At 39.0% G+C, this 21,608-nt stretch overlaps 1 protein-coding gene across 5 annotated transcripts in view; it reads left to right on the top strand.

Annotated features, from left to right (window-relative positions):
• The window catches only part of TRAF3 (TNF receptor associated factor 3), a 100,626-nt gene that overhangs the window by 18,628 nt on the left and 60,390 nt on the right, over positions 1 to 21,608 (top strand). For 3 of the 5 annotated variants that reach the window (XM_034767963.1, XM_034767964.1, XM_034767962.1), the window contains one exon: positions 2,890 to 3,033. The exons of 1 other annotated variant lie outside the window; for it this stretch is intronic. The gene's annotated coding sequence lies outside the window, so the exon portion shown is untranslated. Of the gene's footprint in view, positions 1 to 2,889; positions 3,034 to 7,663; positions 7,736 to 21,608 lie in introns of those variants that run through there. One more of the 5 variants, XM_034767965.1, reaches the window with a different exon arrangement.

Genomic DNA, 21,608 nt, shown 5'->3' with positions numbered 1-21,608 from the left:
CCCAAACTTCTTAATTTTTCTTTTTGAAGACTAATTTAAAATAAAGCTCAGTATTTCAGCCATTTTTGACTCTGCATGAATTCCTTCCATTTTATCACAGACCTACTTTTTTCTAGTATTCTTTTCCCCTTTTCATTTCCTGCTCATTGTGGTGGGTTACTACTTCACCAAGGCCCTGTCATGGACTTAGTGGAACTACTGTATTATTAGGCAAGAGCTACTGGTAGTCATGAAATCTGTGAAACACTTAAACCCCGCTTGTGTGAGTGAAAGTCGCTTATATGGACTGACGATGTTTTACTACAGTTTCTCAGATGGTTCAGATCTTTGCAAGACCATCTTGCCAAATGGGTGAATAAATGGTGCAAGTATGATTTCTGACATTGACCAGGGAAGATCTGTGCTCATCCACGTGGGTTGAGGTGCAGCCCTTGCCAGTGGCAAGTGGAAAATCCAAGGCAGCCCACAAATCCAATATCATATTGGTTGTAGTATTTCAAAAGGAGTGCAACATGCTGGTTCAGAGAAAAGAATAGGCCATTAGCTCCTTGGGTTGATGAAGAGTTACTACCTTCAGTGAGCAAATGGAGGCACAGTGAGACATTTTAGAACTAAGAGGAAGTGTGCTTTATTGCAGGTGGTAATCTAGATGGGATGGAGAGAGATGGTAACTGATTATTCCCAGAGGATAGTGGAAAGCTCTGACACAATCTGCCTGTTACACAACTGGTTAGTCATTTTGGGGTGTCATTTTGGGGTGTCAAAGGCCATAAAACAGTTTTAAAAAAAAGATTCTTTTGGCCCTGATACCAGAGGGATGTTATATTCTGGAGATGCTACTGTGATTGTTCAACCAGGAGTGGTCCGTGGTTTCAGTCTTAAACCCCACTGCTGTGATAGAATGCTGATGCTTCCATGAAATGGGTGATTGTAAGCATTTTTGGACTACTTCCAGCTGCAGAACCAGGTTGTGTGTGCGTGCGAGTGGTTTTTGTTGTTTTTTAAAGGGCATAGACTGTTTTACAAATGGCCAGATTGATGCTCTTCCAGAGTGGAGGAGGCTCTCACTTGAAGGATCTCATAATAGATTTAGGATTTTTATCAGAAATCGGCAGTGACCATTGAAGAAATTGAGCCAAAGATGTCTTTTTAGCTATGGTGCTGCAGTAATCCTTCATACAAATATAATTCATGTACATAGGAGTATTGGCTTTCATTGAAAAAAGTGAAGTAGTTCAACCCTCAGAGGTAAAAAAAATTCTCGTGTAGAGCTGTGTTAACATGCAACACGGTTAGGTAAGAACATCAGGGTAAATAAGCTTTTTTTTAAAGGGGATGTGGTGGCAGGAGTAAGAGGCAGCATGAACTTCACTAGGCCCTACAGTACCACGGGAGCTGCAGAATGTAGTCCAAATAGCGGGAGATTAGGGTGACAGGATAGATTTAACTCTGTTTTCTTGAAATTGTGAGTGGAACCTTCTGTATATGTGTATTTTAATGCTTTAAGGTATGCTAGGAACTAAAATGGTGGCAGCATTGTATTTCATTCTTCAGTATTAAAATAATGTTGGCCTATGTGCTTTTGAAACTCTGCATAATAGAGTGTAGTTTCATGTTGAAACTTGACCCGATTAAAATTAAACCTAAAATTTTTTTAAAGTTGGTTTGATTTAAGGTTCACTGCTTGAGAATTAGTGACCCACAACATTGAGACAAAATGTATCTTCATTTCCTAGAGCGGCTTTAAAAAAATATTAATCCAAATGCGCTCAGTGCACAGTAAAAATAAGTATTTGTTTTCGTGGAATAATTAAAATGTACGCTGTATTCTTAACCATCAGTATTCCTAAATTCCTATATTTGTAGCAGAAGAAGGTGACATGAGACATATTTTCACCTGGGCAAGGTTCCTGTAAAATGGGGTTGCGTGTGAGCACTGAAATAAGAACATATCTTCCATTAGGTTTTATTTTTTCAGTTGTCTACTGCTAACTATAATTCTAAGGTGATAGTCAACCATCTAAAAGAAATGAGGACTGACTGTGTAATTGTCTGTCTTATTTAGTTTGAGCTAACTGTTTTTTTCTCTAACTATGTATTACTTTTCTTCAGCCAAAAAAAAAAAAAAAAAAGAAATACCCCGTTCAATCTTTTACCAATTGTCTGTAGGGATTCATGGCTCTTTTCTTTGCTGTTTCTTTCACTGTGCTTTCTGGTAATATTGAAAAACCCGTTCCATATGTTTCACTCAGACTGATGTTTTGTAAGAACAGAAATGATAATTCAGCTACTTGAGATTTCAACGTTGTCGTAGAGAAATGTCCCCATCGTGCTGGCCACTATGTGCTAATACCATTTCCAAGATGCTATTAACATTACCTGTATCTTCAGAATTAATATTTCCTGCCTTTGGAATTAAAGTGTAAATCTTTCCTACTCCGGGTAAGTTGAAGTACAGTAGCTAGTATAAAATTAGATCTGCCGTGCAGTGAAACAGAGCTTCTATCACAAATAGTTTCTTTTCTTGGTCTTGGTTCAGGTTAACATTATGTATCTCTACATCTGCCATTTCTGGAAACTTAATAAGAACATTCTGAACCTTTTGGCCAATACAAATTTTCCAATTATGTAAAACATCTTACAGATTGGCTTGACTCACTAAGTGGTGGCAGGCAGGAGTCTCTTCCTGCAGGAAGTAGATCTATTTTTTTACAATGAAGTTTTTAGTGACTTAGTAAATCTTCATGTAGCCTGTTTATATTGGTACATTGACATGATTTAATGCTATCTCAGTTTCCTATTGATCCTTTCCGCCTCCAGGCTTGTGCGAATTGTTTCAGTATATTAATAGAAGACACTTAAAACCAGCTTCATTTGTTTATTTCCCAGCAGGGGAACTGGAGTGCTTAGGCTTCAGCAGACTCAAGACCAGCTTTCAACAGTGGGAGATAATGTATTAATCCATTGGAAGCACAGAGTGGAGTCTTGCATATCACTTTGCAGTTTGTGTTGTGAATGGTGTTTTTCATGTAGGTAGGTACTAATAGAACTCTGTGTCCATGATGTGTTTACCTTGTGTGTATTTAGGAACCTCATGACAGGTATACCATGCTGTTGGGTTTTTTTTTTTTTTTTTTTTGGTATCAGTCTTCTACTTTGATGCTGTTTTGCTTCTGCATTGTTGGAAATAATTTTCCTAATAAGTTTATTAAGGTTTACCATGACTCAGTTTCCACACAAGTGTTCCTTTATTAGTCCAAAGGCCGCTTTGTGTTGATTACATCCAAAATGCCAATATAAGCATATACACCCTTCTATTCTATACCCAAATAGTAATATAGTTATAAGCATTGGCCAAATACTCGCAACCAGATTAGGCCCAGGATACCTTCCCATCATGGCATGATCCCAGCGGGGCAAGGAAAATCTCTGAAGAATCTCTAGAAAATCTTGCTCTTTATACACTATAACAAACAAGGGATGTCCTTGCTGGTTATTGGACCTTAGCTAATATTAACTGAAATGGTTTAGGGCTGCACTCTTTCTTCAAGATTTTTCCCCTTGCCTCACTCCGCACTGTTTTTCCCTAGCTACTGGACTAAACATTTCTAACTAGTTAATTACTTCACCTGGTACCCAGTTGACATGATTTCTTTATTTCTATTTCTTAGCCCAAGCCTTTAAATAAGATAACATGGGTATTTTCAGGGTTGCTACAGCAGACAGTAGCTTCTCATGATCTCATTCTTGGTCACATGCTTCAGGCCTATCACGCATGTCAAGATTCAGACTCAATTTTAAATCAGAGTTCACTGAGGCCTAATGTGGGTTTATATTCCTACAAGCATGAAGCTTGATAAAATGAAATTTACATGCAACTTTCTCAATTTTCTTTCCTTGTGTGTAGACTGAATTTCTTTTTATGGATAGTTAACATAATGCTCAGGCTCACAGGTTACTGAAGTTGGTGGCTTCAAACCTCTAACTGGGCCAATTTGTAGATCTGACCCTGTTTACTCTCCACCTAATCTTACCAGGGGTATTTAGCAGGTACATCCTCTTTTGCTTGCTTGCACTGGTTAGCAACCAAGGCTATTCCTTCCTGAGAGTAGATGGAGATATAATAGTTTTGTTTCTAAATAAACTGTCTGATGACTTTTATCTGTTTTTTGTTTGTTTGTTTGTTTTTGTCTCGTTAGACAGCTGAAAAGGAAAGTTAGAGTTTGCAGACATGATTTTAAAGTTGGTTGTAAACATCCAAGCCATAACCAGTTTACAAAGCCATAGTGATGGCCAGTTTAGAAAACTATACAATACCTCAATTAGACTGCAGGAGGAGGTACTCTGATTTTTCTGAAGGCTATGCATGGGCAGACCTGTTCATTGTGAATTCTCTCCCCCTTCCTTTTCCCAGACCCTGCTTTCTTGAGTTTATTGAACAACCATTTCCTGTCTAGAGTCAGTGGTACTGTTTGGCTATTGTGGAAGTTCAAGCATAGCGTTTGACAATGGAAGTGGAACTTTGGATCAGCATTGCTTGAGATTCCTGTCCATTTTATGCATGGCTTAAAGAGTCTAGAGGTCCTGTGCCTACCTGGATGGTAGCAGCAGAAGAGCAAACTAATTAACTTGAGGTTCCAAGGCATGAACCTCCGAAGCAGATAAAACTCTTACAAACCCAGCAGAAGAGCAGAAAAACCCTTGTAAAAATTAATTAAAAATAAATTATATTACTTAAAGGTACAATAGCAAAGAAATTGAATCTTTTGAAAGTAGTGAACTTCTTAAAAATGCAAGATTTAGCCAACACACAGGATTCATACTTCTGTCATGGAAGAAACCTTTCTGCAGATTCAAACACCTAATATTATGCTAAGTCCTTTGGAGATCACAATCTAGGCCTGGCATCAGAAGGTGTGGGGGGAGGCAAGCACTGTCTTCTGCTGGAATGATCAATTACTATTCTGAACTATATGTTTCCTAGAGAGTGTTCAGAGGATCTTGAACTCTTTCATTTTGCTAAGCATTTTCTGAGAGAGATTCAGTCTTGGCCCCACCTTCCTTCCTACTCCTCACTGCTTCTTGTGTGCCATTGGTGGTCCATAGACCACAGCTTGGGAACCACTACTGTCACGTATTTGCACAACTATTTTCTGAGTCATCCATCTTTAAAGTGTCTTTTTAAAAGTCAAAACCATAATTTTTAAATAGTTTTCATGAATTATGATGTGTATTAGAAACAGTTTTTAAAATAATTCTACTGTGGTGTAAACATTACAGTATTGTGTTTGTGCATGAGAACCTAGGGACCCTGTTAAAAAGGAAAACAACCCCCCCCCCCAACAGACTTTGAATATGCTGTCTTGGGATTCACTAATCACCACTGTGGCACCTCCTTGTGGATTAACTCTCGAACAGTCAGCTGCCCCTCCTTGTGTTTCTCACGCCATGGTCTCACTCTCTCTGGAGTCAGGGGGCTCCCTCTTTATGGGCTGGCCCTCCAGCTGGGTCACTGCTGTCCTTGTCTGCTTCAGATGGTCTTCCAATCCAAGGCAGGTCCTGTGCCATTTTCCAAGCAGCTGATAGGGGAATCCAGACCCACCCACTACTCTGTGTTCCTGTCCAGGGACCCCGTGTCCATCAACCTGTGTCTCCTTGCTCCCAGACCCTGTTGCTATTTCCCTGGACTCCTTCTTACTTCTCTGCTCTATCTTCTGGCTCCCCCGCTCTCTGGGTTTACCAGCTCAAATTTCCCCCTCCCAGGGAGTGACTGCAAACTACTTGCCCTGCAGCCCCTTTCTGCTGTCAGCTTCCTGGCTTTATACAAGCCCAGCTTGTTCCTTCTTAGCTGGATTCCATCATCAGTCAGCCTTTCAATCCCTGGCTCTTTCCCAGGTTCAGCTCACCAGCTTAATTGACTTCACTCAACCTGCTCTGCCTTGTGTGGGGTGGACACCCCATCATATATGGTAATATATCATGTTTGTGAGTAATCTGTTACCACTTTTTTTTCTTGCTTGTGTGAGTAGCAAAAAACAAGTTATAACCATGTTAGAGAACCATCTTTTAACTCTGAGACTATGTCAATGCTGGCCTTTCTCTTCCTTCTCTCTCACTTCCCTCCCCCAAACAAAACAAAAAGTCCTCATTGATGTTAGTGTAACACACTGGCAAAGTATGGATCATGTCTCTCTCTAATCTCTGTTTAATGGGAGGATGATAGCCTACTAGTTCTGCCAACTAAAAGGGTTACTCTTTTTGCTTAGTTGGGTAGAGGTCTATGCCGAAGTGCAGGAAGAGCTGGTTTTGATCCCCGCTCATGAATTATGTGGTAGAGACAGGAGGGAGTTACAGTAATATTGACTAGCTGCCAATTGACTTTTTTTTTTTCATTTGTGCTCTTCTTGTTGCTGCCACTGGTGCACCACTGTGGAATCTGAAGAAACAAGGGTAGATGAGGCCTGGTAGATGCTTAAGCTAAAACATAGTCTCTAACATTCCTTTAACATGTGCTGTTGGGGGGGGGGGGGGCAAGATGTACAGTCAAGTTATATATTTTATTGTAATATTAGAATATGAATTTGCCACAGCCATGCTTCACACCCACGTGTAAGCATGATTATTTCTTTAGTATAGGTGAGGATCTCGTTATGCAACCAGTTAGTCTACATTTTTGCATCTCCTGATTCAGACAAAACAAACAAGCATGACTTAAGAAAAGTGGATTTGACCTTAAAATCTGTTTTATTAAACTAAATACTAGTAGCAACAAGGACACTTATTTTTAAAGACTTTGAACTTGGCAGTGTCTAATTTTTAAAGCTTTTGTTCTGATTATTGCTTGTTTTCATTTTCAATACACGTAACTAATTTTGAAATTAGCTCCTATGCTATTTGTGGTGCTAATATTACTCTTCAGCATGCCACATACTGCTGCTTATTGTAATTAAAAATTATTTTGCAAACTAGATTTTGCCAGTTGTGTGGTAAGAATTGCTTATGTGAAGTTTCACCATGCTTTTAGGGCCAAAAAAAAAAAGTGGAAGTTTGTTTAAAAAAAAGAAGAAAAAAAAAGAAATTACTACAAACAAATCAGTGTGATTTCACATTTATTTATTTTAAAATAACCATTTTATGTTAAAAACTAAAACAAAACCAAGAGTTTTAAATTCAATCAACATTTCCCCTCCTCCTCCAAAAAAAACCCACTCTTAAACGTGGGGGTGGAGATGTTGAGGCCTGGAAGAAAGAGGAGGAGGCAGAATCATGGAGATTCTACTGAACTATATGCAGCATTCCATTAAGTCATTTCTCTTTAGACGTGTCTTGAACAGAAAGTTTACTGTAACCTTGTGATTCTTTCTTGAGTTCTTTCACTTACACTCTCCGTTGTATTGCCTTCAGAAAGACTGCAGTGAAATAATTGGTAAGGGCTGTTGTTAGCAGAGAAAACCAAGCTGTGGTAATTCTTCCCCCCACCATTTACGCAATTGTTGACTGAGGTCTGCATTTTAGAGAAGGAGATAATGAAGTGATGCCTCCAGGTTCAAAGTTTCGAGGTTTGGCTGGTTACCAAAAAGAACCTAAATAGTTTTCTGTAAACTGTTGATAGTGTGTGCACGTCATGCAGCATATCTGATGGTGTTGGGATATCCCCTTTATATGAAAACTCTTGCAATTTGTGCCTAATAATATTTTATTTTTAATTCTCTGTGCTCAGATGGTGGAGAATAAGGTAAGGTACTATTTTTGTTGTGTACAATTTATAACAGTAATGGAAGTAACTTTCAATATGTTATAACATGCTACAAAAACTTACCTTCCGTTGTTTTGTAATTACTAGCCAATGTTTTATGTTACATATTTTGTTGCTAGTAACCAATTAAAATATTGATTTAGGGAATTTAGTAGATTGAATTTCCGCTTTGACAAATCTAGCCATTTATGTCAAATATGCACCAAATATATTTCCTTTGAGTCAGTTTCTTTAATTATCCAAGTGTATCTGAACTCCACATTTGAATGATATGTAACATTCATGTTTTGTCATTTAATAAAAACTAGATAAAGAATTCTTCTTGATGAAGAATTGGTTTGGAAACCTAAAGTTTTCTTACAGTTAATCTTGATAAACAAAATCATACGATCATTGGCTTCTAGCTAGAGTGTTTGCTTAGCTTAACATGGTTATATGCATATTAAGGATACAACACTGCCACAAACTCCAGCTGTTTAGCTGTCAAAGTACAGTGGTTATAGCCAGAATCAAAAGTTGGAGGGTCCAGTTTTCTATGAATCGAGGGGGAGGACCCAAACAAAATCCTGCATTAAATCCAGTGATATCGCTCAGAATTTAAATGGACAACAGTCTGGAAATTCAAAGTTCTACATTCCGCAGTGAACATGTATGACTCAGAGCTCGTCCTTGGGTTTAAACACTTTGGAATTTGGATTTCCTGCTGAGATACTACATTAGTATTTAGTGCAGGAAAATTCTACTCTGGGTGAGACATTCATAAAGCTAGTGGGGTTGTTTTTGCATGTTACTGTGGGCTAGAAAAAGATTTTGCAAACACATGTCCTCTTAATTTTTCATAAGACTGTTTTAAATCTTAGACAGCAAGCTCGTATATCTGGCTCTTTTTAAAGATACCTCGTTTCCAGTATGAAACTGGTAATTTGCTTGCATTAGTATGTCTCTGTCTACCATACTGCATTTAACTGAGTTTGTAATCAGTTACTGGCATGACTTGTTTTAAACATGGTTCTGGTCCACCCACCGCATTACTGATACTCTGTTAAAGTTGGTATGGCAACACCCATTTTTTTCATGATCTCTGTGTGTATATATAACTTCCTACTGTGTTTTCCACTCCATGCATGCGATGAAGTGGGTTTTAGCCCACTAAAGCTTACACCCAAATAGAGACTAACAAATTTAAGGTGCCACAAGTACTCCTCATTGTTTTTGTTAATAGTGGTAGCCATACCTCTCAGCCTGATAAGCCCCAAGTGTAAGGTGTGATGTGACAAAAAGTCAAGATACAAAAGTGAGTAATTGAAGACATTTAAATCTGTGCTGTTAATTCATTTAGGTTAAATAAGTCTTTTTATATAACCCCAGTTTCATAATTATTTCTGATATAAACAGTTTTCAACAATAAAAGTGATGGGACACCAAATTTTAGTGGGATCTGAGTAATTTTGGGACTTAAATGACTGATATCCCTTGAAGTGAGGGACATCTGAGGTGGTATGTTGGCAACTAACGGTGCCTGGTTGTTAGCAGCCTATCTGATATTTTCTTAATTCCATTAGTCTACCCTAAAGGTGCTGAAAAGCTTATTCAAAGGCGTCTGAATCAAGGCAGTGTTATCAGTTTCTGGTTTTTGAGTGTTAAATGAGCAAACTCTGAGAATTCAAAGGAAGTGTTTAAGAGAGGTGGGGAAACCCCGAAATCTATTGAAATGAAACTAAAGCTAGGAAAATGTAAGCAGTCAAAAAGAAAACCATTCCAAACAGAAATGGGATACGAGGGGCTGGAGGGGAGAGAAGGGTACAAATTTCACCAAGACCAGTACAACTAGCACTGTGCAACTCCATAAAACCAGTCTGTATCTATTAAGCCTAGAATTTGGTTTTAGTAAAACTAGCCATTTTTTGTCCTCTTTATGCAAGAACAGGGTTTATTGAGAAGGGATCTTTAACTCCTCATCTTGGAATTGCTTATTAAAAAATAACAAACAAACCAACCAAAAGTGGATTTCAGAGATTCCAGCTGGGTATGTGATCGGTTTAACAGGTAGAGGATGACTGGGGAAGGAGCTGGGAGAACAGGGAATGGAGGAGGAGCTAGAAGAAGAGTCCAGATGCAAGAATTGGAAGGTACATGAAGGATGGGATGCAAAAGGACAAGTTATGTAAAAGACTGCAATGCTGTGAAGACCACAGTAACACTTCAATTTGACAGCAGCTTTGAAGTTGCCACTAAAATGGTATTGAAGCATAAATGGTTTAAAAAACATTCCTGTAGCCTCCTGCTCAAGGGAACCCATGCTGAAGAGAAGACTTACTGTTCCAAGCAAATATACAGACTCCCTATGACCATGGTTTCAAATCCCAGTAGGATGAATCTGCTTTCAATCTTTCCAAGTTAGTGAGTTCTCTGCAGTTTGCTCAATGTGGTTCTTAGGGATAACACATTTTAAAAAAAATTATAGGCTCTCTCTGCTTTCTGTGGCTGTAATAGGGTGGAGTTCTCTGTCAACATTTTGTCTTTGGATCTTAATTTCTTGACTACTTGAGAGGCCCCTTGCTTACATCAGATTAGAAGAAGCCCTGGTGCGGAAGTTGGACATGCATTTAGGATGTGATATACATGGGAATTGTGCATCATCCTACCTCCCTTGGGGTGAGTATGTGTTGCACTTCCTTTTGTAAATGAGTGTCTGAAGTGGACACTGCTTCACCCAGGACCAACCTGAGCTTGCTTGTTCATGGTGAGAAGATATAAGAGATTAGTTGCTGAGTATAAGGACCCGAGGACTAGAACCCAGGTCTGCTGAGCCTCAGATAGGTGATATTCCCACACTGCCACTGGGAGGCCATGCAGAGCTACAGCCAGGAAGCACTGTAGAGAGTAGGCACCGCAGGAAGTACTGACCCAAAGTGACAGTACCCTGCAGTCCTCTGATTGGCTGAGTGCCCCTACTTAACCCCAGGGTTTGCCCCTGAAAATTGTCTGGGCAACCACACAGACCTTGGCCTGCTGCAACACCAGACTTCACCTTGTCTCCTAATCTCTGACTCTAGCCTAACTTTGACCCTGATTCCTGCCTCCTGATTCCAGACTGCGACTACCCCTGATCTCTGGTGCCTAACTCCCATTGAAAGTCTCCTCTCTAAATGTCTTGCTGTCTCTTTAGCTACTAGTCAGACAAATGCAATGGGAGGTTGCCTTGCAGTTGGAGTCTTTTTATCATTAAAGATCTAATAAAACTTTCTGCAAGAGTAAAGATTTACTTTAGTGTCTGACCAAAATTTCCCCTTTGCTGCACAATTTTGCAGTATCAATTTTTTTTGTCTGGACTTTATACCCCAGAGGCGGTTGCGTTATGTTGTACTTTTTGTGAGAAGTTTAAGATGAGACTTCTGCTTCATTGTGGGCAGCTGAATGAAAACATATGATCAAGGCTTCGTGGTTTCAAAAAAAGCAAACAAATGTTGTGTATATATAAAGAATGGGATAGTAAGTACTGAAACAGAATGCATCTATATAAATAAGATGTCCTCACTTGTATGTTATGTTCAGTTACTTCTCAGAGTTATAGAAGGAATAGAAATGGCCCAGAGAGGAAAGCTAGAAATTCTTAGAAGCAAGGTGCAACTTTCATATGAAGAGAGATTGAAAAGATTGGAGCAGTTTAGTCTAGAATGGAGTTGAATAAAGTCTTGTCTTCACTGTGGAATTTCCCTGGTTTCAGCCATAGATGGCCATCCACCACATGTAGCTGCAGTGGTGCAAACCCCTGCTGTAGACAGGAATGAGCACTGTTTACACTGGTGGAGCTTACTCTAGTTTCAAACAGGGGTAACCTTCACTTGTGCAAATAGCAGCCTTACCTGTTTGCACAGTGCATCACTGCTGATGGAGGCTGGACAGCGATGGCTGTAGTTGGGCATATAATCGGGGTAGACCAAGCCTTAGAGAAGAACTGATAGAAGTTATATAGAGAAGGTTAATCAGGTGCTTCTGTTTAACCAGTCACATAGTTCAAGAACAAGGGGACATACAATTTGAAAGGCAATAAAATTTAAAACCAAAGGAAATACTGAGTTGTAAGTGTCCCTAGTATATGTGTATGTGTGAATTCAAGAGGGAAGCAGAATCCAGACTGCTGGCACAGGATCCATTTTAATCAAATGCTCTTTATCTGGGGGTTATGTGATAGCCTTTCAGATACTGAAATGGACTCTCTCTGCTTCTGAGCCCAGGAAGGTCAGATGGGATCAACAAGCAAAAATGATGACTTGTGCACCCCCTCGGGCTCTACGACTTTTTGTTTCACTCCACTTACCCCTCACCGCCCAAAAAGGGAGAGTGATTAATTTGCTCTGATCTGCTAGGTTCAATCCACTAAATATTGCCAGAGAACTGGTGTTACTTAACGTAAGTTGCTGAGCCTCAGGTTGCAGCGTCCTGTACAGAATTATCGTGACAAGAAATTACCTATTTTCTTGAGTGAATGAGAGAGGAAAAAATCCCTCCTTAGCCAGACTTCAGTTGAAGAAGATTGTGGATTTAGGCTGGGTGAGCAACTCCTCATGCTGAAGTCTCACTAGGAAAACATGCCAGATATAATTATAATACTTCACACTTGTATAGCACATTTCCTATGAGGATGTGGTGAAAGATTAATATTATTATTCCTGTTTTACAGATGGGGAAAGCAGAAGTACAGAGGTTTTAAGGTCACATAGCCAATCAATCGAATTTGCAACAAAACCCCAGTTCCCTGCTCTAACACTAGACAGCAGTTCCACCCAAACTAATAATACAGATTGTTTGGCAAAGCTTGGGAGTCATGGTTAGCTACTGTCGGAATACACATAGTTGAGGCAGCATGAATTAAATTCTCCTCCATTCCTACAGACTCTAATGTCTTGCCTTAAGGACTTACAAGACATAAAATAGTGAGGGGAGTCTGAATACCTTTTATCTGGCATTTTCCCAAGCTATTGTCGATATGCAGCCTGCATATCTGCAGCATCCTTATATGGGTCTGTGTAATACAAGCAGACAAATGCCTGTCAACATAAATCCCCATGGAATCTCCAAGCGCTGCAGTAACGATTTCGTCAGACTGCTTTGAGACCTTCAGGTTTGAGTGCTTTAAAATAAAAATGCATTATTAAATGCTAAATTGCCATTAATGTATTAAATAAAATTGCTCTGTTCAGTATTCATTTGGCAGAAAATATCATCTTCTCATTAGTTTTAGTAGAAGACCCCTGTGGCTTTAGGCACAAATAAAATAAATAAAATGTTATGTCTTTTAAGGGTGGTCTTCTAATGAGGGACACATTATTTTTCTGGGGCCTTGTCAGAATGGCTTGCTCTGTACAGCTATTCAGAAATGGTTGTCAAATACGTTTCTCCCAGAAATGTACTTGGAAACCATTTTCCAACATGCTTGTTGCTAGCACAGTTATTCTGAGCATCTCTGGTGGAAATCCATCAATCATGCTTAACATCCACCATTACAAACATGTTCTCCTCTGGGCCCTGATATGGAAGAACTTTATCCCATATGGATGAATTTTTATCTAAGTTGGCATCAGCCAAGTGAACTATTTGGCCACTGTAGACTTTATGTAATGTTTGTTTATATATTCATATAGTCACAAGTCATCAGAGATTTCTCAGGTTTGCCTTGGGTCGTTTACTCTTACAACCGATCTTTTCTTTTGGACTATACAGCTGTCTCATACTTACTCTCTATGGCTGCTGCTACCACCACCATTATATTTGTATTTGTTTAATCCTTTATGTGGACAGCTGGCTTATTAGAACCAAAACCCATCAGGAAACAGTATACACAGTCCTGAGGGTAAGAACAGTATTTTACTCAGTTCCTTGTGATAACTGAAAAAGATTCATCATAACATCCTGAAATCTCTCTGGTCTAGGTGCACTGATTATTTATTTATTTAACTCTATCATCATTTATAGTTACAAGACCAAGGGAGTGGAATGAGAATGGTCTTGTGATTATGGCAAAGGACTGGGATCCAGGAATGAAAGGTTTTGCCTGCGACTTATTGCGATTTATTGAATTGATTGAATTGACTTTGTGATCATATACAAGTCACTTACCCTTTCTGTGCTTAAGTTTCCTTACCTGTAAAGTGGGGATAATATTTACCTCAGAAGAATGTTGTAACGTTTAATTAATTAACGTTTGTAAAGCACTTTTGAGATTTTCAAAAAGTACCCAGTTTTTTAATCTTTCTTCATAGGCCTCTGTTGCATGTTTCTTCTTAAGAAAACTGAGAGGGGTCCTGATAACCGTTCTCAAATACGTTAAGGACTGGTATAAAGAGGACAATGATCAATTGTCTCCATGGCTGCTGAAGGTACAACAAGAAGTAATTGGCTTAATCTGGAGCAGGAGAGATTTAGGTTAGATATTAGGAAAAACTTTCTAACTATCAGGGTAGTTAAGCTCTGGAATAGACTTCCAAAGGGAGGTTTGGAATCCCCATCATTGGAAGTTTTAAAAAACAGAATGGACGAGCACCTGTCTGGGATGGTCTAGGTTTACTTGGTCCTGCCACACCGCAGGGGGCTGGACTTGATGAGTTCTCAAGGTCCCTTCCAGCCCTACATTTCTATGATTCTATAAGAGTGTTGTTATTTTTACTTTAACTCTCCAAGTACAACATTGGAAATGAACCTTCAGAGATACTAATTCTTTTGGTCCTTATCTATTTGGTCCAAAACGAATGCTACGAGTGTCGCTGCATCTTGGGGAACGTCAACAATATCTACTGATCTAAAACCTGCAGAATAACAGTTGAGGAGATCCTGGAATTGCCAAGCCTTATATAGGCAACCCCGTTTTGATAGATGTGGAGGCAATATTAGCAAAGCTTTTCCTGCTTCAGGACCCAAAGAGAACGTGGGCAATGAACACACGGCTGTCAGGCTGGGAGATTCCACATAGTAAAATGGCTCTACACAGGAAAGTGGTCACATGCATGCACAATTCAGGACGAAGACTCTTCTTTTTACTGAACTTTTCATAGATTCTAGGACTGGAAGGGACCTCGAAAGGTCATTGAGTCCAGTCCCCTGCTCTCATGGCAGGACCAAATACTGTCTAGACCATCCCTGATAGACATTTAACTAACCTACTCTTAAATATCTCCAGAGATGGAGATTCCACAATCTACCTAGGCAATTTATTCCAGTTTATTTTTTGGGAATGTAAACAACAATTCTTTGCCTGGGGAATTTGTATCCATCATTTGTAAAGATCTGACAACCAACACTGTGTGTTTTCATATGTCTAAACCAAATAAAACAAAGACTTCTCTTCTTTGTGTCAGATGCTAGCAAAGATAGCAGCCAACCCACCTCTCCCTGGCATAGTGTCTAGAATCTTCACCGTAGAAGCCATATTTTCTCATTTTAAATCTAGGTTTTGGTGTTCAGAGAAGAATTTGAGATAGAGAAAATTTTTAAAAGAAAAGAAATGGGCATGGGGATTTCTGTTCTTGAAAGATCCACATGCAATTTAATGTTTGGATAAATCATAAGGCATTGTTTTTTCTCTTGAAAATTGACCTTCAATAACAAAATATTATTGCTATACCAGAAAAGATGGAAAAAAGGAGAAACTGAAACTTTATTTCAGCATGTTTTAGGAAAATAGTTCTTTTTTTCTACAGCCCAAGAATATATTTCAATTGGATTCTGCTGGAATACCCACAAAAGAAGTCGCAGCTTCTCTTAATACTAAAACTGGTGATAGTCAGCAGCACAGTATCAAAACCGAATTTTTGAAAGCAGCACAATCAAAAGATACATTTAAATGAGCTGGAGCTGAGACTGGAAATTTTGCAGGCCATATTGCTAAATTAAGGAATAAGAAGAGTTTTTTCACCACTGTTCTGTAAGCAATCAGTTGAATGGGAAATTGCCTTACCTATCCTTTTTTCTGTCAGGACTGAGAGAGTATATCATGTTGGATGTATTTACATCTGTAGGACACCAGAAAAAGTGTAAACAATTATTGTGGGCCAAGTTGAAGACCTCTTGAAAATTATACAAAAGCCTACCTGAAAGATAATGTGGAAGGTCCTAATGTACACTGAGTGTGAAGGACTTTCTCCAGCTACCTTAATGTAAAGAAAATATTTTAATTATATTTTGCTGTGCTTGCCAATGTGTGCAGTGTTTTGCTTAACAAATTATTTATTTTAATTTATATATTTCTTTTTGCTGGTCTTCTGTTTATGGTGTTCAGTAACCAATTATTGCAAATGGAAGACTAGAGCTATCTTAGATAATGTTAGGGGGGTTGTGGGGGGGGGGGGTTGGTCGGTCAGTCAGTCTGTCTTCCTTAGGGTGACTATAGTGCATTGTTTTCTGAGCTCTGGATATAGGTTCGAGAAGCCTTTGCTTGTGTAAGTCAGTGGATATGTCGCTTTAGGTTTTAACATAGGTATTTCTAATATATGTTACTTTATCTAAACTTTAAATTTAAACAAATTCATATATGTAGTTGAAGAATATTTGTCTCACTAGTTGCATCTGAAGAAGTGTTGTTGTTTTTTTACCCACGAAAGCTTATGCCCAAATAAATCTGTTAGTCTTTAAGAAGCCACCGGACTCCTTGTTGTTTTTGTGCATACAGACTAACACGGCTACCCCCGATACTCACTAATTGGCTTCCCCTACAGTGTGCAATATTAAAATTTCATAGGACAATTCTATTAAACATCACCTGCATTTTTAAATTAGATTTAGTAATATTTTGGTGCACTTTAGAGGAGACAATTTTCCTGTAACTTTTAATCTGCGTAATGAGTCTGTTGTATCTCTGCAGAATTCTTATGTATTTCTATGGTCTTGCTGTATGACCACGTTAGTGCTGAGTTCCTTGTTTCAGATACTATGTTTGGTATTTGTATTTTTAAAATATCTCTAAGTTGACAAAAGAATTCCAAGATACTACATACTGGACTTTAAGACTGGATTGGCTGAGCTTTTGCATCCTTCCAAGAAATGAACAGTACAGGGGTAGCTCTCTATGTATACCACCAGGTGATGTAAAGAGCAAGACATTGTTCAAAGAATTAATAAGAATAATAATTAATAATATATTATCTCAATTACTGTTCCACTAGGCAGAATAAGAAGATAATTAAATTTTGTTTTAGAGAATGAAAACTTAAAAACCAGTTTGCTGAACAGAAAAATAATTGCACCCACTGAGTCTCAGTGAAAAAGATAATCAGACTAAGAACATCAGCTGGGCAGGAACTTTGGGGGTGCTCTGCTGCAGGGAGATTTCATGGCAGTATGAGACTGTAGCTCCATGGAGTTTGGTGGTATTGGTTAATCCGGTTCTGCAGGCAAGGATTTCATATAAAATCCAGGCCCAAATACCTTGGAGGCTTACCTCAGAAGGAGGAGAACCAGACTTTCTTCCAACCAGTTAGATGATGCTTCCTTGTCTAGGACCATTAAAACAGACACACACTTGAGGTGCACCATCACTTTTGTCTGAGTCTATTTTTTCCTTTCTGGATCACCTAGAAAGCAAATTCCTTTGCTGAACCCATCAGAGACTGATGCTTTTGAGACTAATCAGCTCATTTAATGAATAGTTCAAATTTTACTACTGTCTGCCTTCCACAGTAGGCATGAATACACACACAACCATACCTACCAGTCCCTTTTAGATGTTGTCACTTAAGCCTATCCTTTGTGGTACACCAATTAATGATTTGTATGATACCCAATGAATACAGTGATGAAAAAGTTTTAGCATGCTGTAGGATTAGATTTATGGGATTTGACAGAGAATTGAGGAAGTATGAACTGTAACAGATTGTTTAGAACTCAGGGAAATTGCTAATTTTTTCCCTAAACTGGTGATTGTTACTTCAGTAATAGGAAACTGTTCAACTTGAAATGGTCATTAGTCTATTATGGTACCTAGATACTTAAGGAATGCCTTTATAAATATGTATAATAATTTTTATGTTTCGCAACGGTTAGCTATTTCCCTTAGAGTGCAGGACCAGGAGATTAAACAGCTAAGTGCATTCATCCACTTCCTCAGACGTGACTCAATCATGGACTTTCCCCAGAAGAGCAACGGTAGAGATTAAAGGTTTCAGAGTAGCAGCCATGTTAGTCTGTATCTGCAAAAAGAACAGGAGTACTTGTGGCACCTTAGAGACTAACAAATTTATTAGAGCATAAGCTTTCGTGGGCTACTGCCCACTTCTTCAGATGCATATAGAGTGGAACATATATTGAGGAGATATATGTGCACACATACAGAGAGCATGAACAGGTGGGAGTTGTCTTACCAACTCTGAGAGGCCAATTAAGTAAGAGAGAATTTTTTTGAAGTGATAATCAAGCTAGCCCAGTACAGACAGTTTGATAGTAAGTGTGAGAATACTTACAAGGGGAGATAGATTCAATGTTTGTAATGGCTCAGCCATTCCCAGTCCTTATTCAATCCTGAGTTGATTGTATCTAGTTTGCATATCAATTCCAGCTTAGCAGTCTCTCGTTGGAGTCTGTTTTTGAAGTTTTTCTATTGTAAGATAGCCACCCGCAGGTCTGTCATTGAATGACCAGACAGGTTAAAGTGTTCTCCCACTGGTTTTTGAGTATTATGATTCCTGATGTCAGATTTGTGTCCATTAATTCTTTTGCGTAGAGACTGTCCGGTTTGGCCAATGTACATGGCAGAGGGGCATTGCTGGCACATGATGGCATATATCACATTGGTAGATGTGCAGGTGAACGAGCCCCTGATGGTATGGCTGATGTGATTAGGTCCTATGATGATGTCACTTGAATAGATATGTGGACAGAGTTGGCATCGGGCTTTGTTACAAGGATAGGTTCCTGGGTCAGTGTTTTTGTTCAGTGATGTGTGGTTGCTGGTGAGTATTTGCTTTAGGTTGGGGGGTTGTCTGTAAGCGAGGACAGGTCTGTCTCCCAAGATCTGTGAGAGTAAAGGATCATCTTTCAGGATAGGTTGTAGATCTCTGATGCGCTGGAGAGGTTTTAATTGGGGGCTGAAGGTGACAGCTAGTGGTGTTCTGTTGTTTTCTTTGTTGGGCCTGTCTTGTAGGAGGTGACTTCTGGGTACTCATCTAGCTCTGTCAATCTGTTTTTTCACTTCAGCAGGTGGGTATTGTAGTTTTAAGAATGCTTGATAGAGATCTTGTAGGTGCTTGTCTCTATCTGAGGGATTGGAGCAAATGCGGTTATATCTTAGAGCTTGGCTGTAGACAATGGATCGTGTGGTGTGTCCTGGGTGGAAGCTGGAGCCATGTAGGTAAGTGTAGCGGTAAGTAGGTTTCCGGTATAGGGTGGTATTTATGTGACCATTGCTTATGAGCACAGTAGTGTCCAGGAAATGGACCACTTGTGTGGATTGATCTAGGCTGAGGTTGATGGTGGGATGGAAATTATTGAAATCATGGTGGAATTCCTCAAGGGCTTCTTTTCCCTGGGTCCAGATGATGAAGATGTCATCAATGTAGCGCAAGTAGAGTAGGGGCGTTAGGGGACGAGAGCTAAGGAAGCGTTGTTCTAAGTCAGCCATAAAAATGTTGGCATACTGTGGGGCCATGCGGGTACCCATAGCAGTGCCACTGACTTGAAGGTATATATTGCCCCCAAATGTGAAATAGTTGTGGGTGAGGACAAAGTCACAAAGTTCAGCGACCAGGTTAGCTGTGACATTATCGGGGATACTGTTCCTGATAGCTTGTAGTCCATCTTTGTATGGAGTATTGGTGTAGAGGGCTTCTACATCCATAGTGGCCAGGATGGTGTTTTCTGGAAGATCACCGATGGATTGTAGTTTCCTCAGGAAGTCAGCGGTGTCTCGAAGATAGCTGGGAGTGCTGGTAGCGTAGGGTCTGAGGAGAGAGTCCACATAACCAGACAAGCCTGATGTTAGGGTGCCAATGCCTGAGATGATGGGGCGTCCAGGATTTCCAGGTTTATGGATCTTGGGTAGCAAATAGAATACCCCTGGTCGGGGTTCTAGGCATGTGTCTGTACAGATTTGTTCCTGTGCTTTGTCAGGGAGCAATAATAAATTTGTTAGTATCTAAGGTGCCACAAGTACTCCTGTTCTTTTTTTGGTAGAGATTAAAGTGCATCTAGTCCTGAGATCATCTGATCAGGTTTAATTTCTCCAACTCTTTAGACAAACATTTCAATTAAATGTCTTCTACAGTATTCTGAATTCCAACTGTGGGTTAAGTTCTTAGGTGGAGTGAGGATGCCTCTCAGTCTCTATCTGCTTTACAGACAAGAACACAAGTTGGAATTCAGAACACCAGGAAGGCAATTTCTGCGGGCTAGGACAGGATGTTTTATCCATGAGTATTTGTACCATGACCCAGATATGCAAAGCATGAGTGATCTTTGTCTGATTTTTTTTTTTAAACAATGCTTTTGATTTCTTGAATTTCAAAAAACATACCCCATTGAGATTACGTATTTTTGAAATAATGATTAATAGAGCTGTAGTTAGCAAGGGTAGCTTGAAATAAAAAAAAAAAATCTTTTAACCATTGCCCTAGGCAGAATCTTAATAAATTAAGATATTCTGGCATTGCATATGCCACCATTTACAATAAAAATAGACAGTTTTTAAAAACTAATGTTTGAACAATATTTTAAAGTGAGCTTTCCTAAATCACATTAAATTTCTTGTCCATCTACCATTGTTTTCTTCAATCCTTAAATTAAGAAAGAAACAAGAAAAAATATTTCAGTTGGCCAGGGTTGCACTTAGGTTTTTGAGAGTTGTCCAGTTTTATGGTCATTAAAGCTCATTTATATCGTTTCTGGATTACTGGATAATCCAGCTAGAATTAATACAAAAATTATTTATAAATATTCATATTCCTACTCTTCCTTATTAATGTAATTACTGGACGCTTCAATGGGAAGCTTTCTTTTTATAAACAGTATCAAAATGATCAGTCTTGGTTAGCCTGGCTGTAAGTATATTGGAAATGACAGCTTCCATGGTCAACAGAAAATCCAGTTTAATATGCTTGCCAAAACCAGCTCTTCACAATGTGATGCTGTTTCATTTAATATTGTTACAAAACATCTCAAATAATTCAGCCAATACACGTGAAGCTTTATTAAGCAGTAAAGAATCTGTTGTTAGCCAAGGAAAATGAAAAAAAATATTATAAACATAAAACTTGGCAAAGAATTATTTTATGTTTAAATTTCACTTTACTTTCTACATTTCAATCACTCTATAATTTGAAATATGGGAATCATACAAAGTGTCAGTGATTCTGTTTCATTGAATGGGTGTTCCGTTGCAAGAGCATTCAGGTGTCAGAACTGGTTAGTTGTTGTTGTTTTTTCAAGTCATGGAAGAGCCTCTTGGGGCCTGAGCCTACACCATTCAAGGGCCATTTGAGAACATAGCAAATGCTATATTGGATCAAACCAGAGATCCATTTAGCCCAGTATCCTCTCTCAAACAGCGACCGGTACCAGAAGATCATGCAAGAATCACTATAATAGTTTCTTTCAAACGAAATATGATTAGCTAATCCTCTCTTGTTGTATCATAATTTGTCTTTCTTGTATAGCTTATAGCTAAATATTACATTTTCCTATTGATCTTCATCATTTTTGTATTTTTCAGAAATTACCAGGTCATTTTTTCTTGGGCGGGGGAGGTACTAGCATAGAACATAAGAACGACTATACTGGGTCAGACCAGAGGTCCATCTAGACCAGTATCCTATCTTTCGACAGGGGCCAATGCCAGGTGCTTCAGGGGGAATGAGCAGAACATGTAATC

This window comes from Trachemys scripta, chromosome 4, assembly GCF_013100865.1.
Source record: "Trachemys scripta elegans isolate TJP31775 chromosome 4, CAS_Tse_1.0, whole genome shotgun sequence".
NCBI classification, from domain to species: Eukaryota; Metazoa; Chordata; order Testudines; family Emydidae; genus Trachemys; species Trachemys scripta.
The sequence above is the reverse complement of the archived record's forward strand: the minus strand, read 5'-3'. Positions and strand labels throughout refer to the sequence as shown.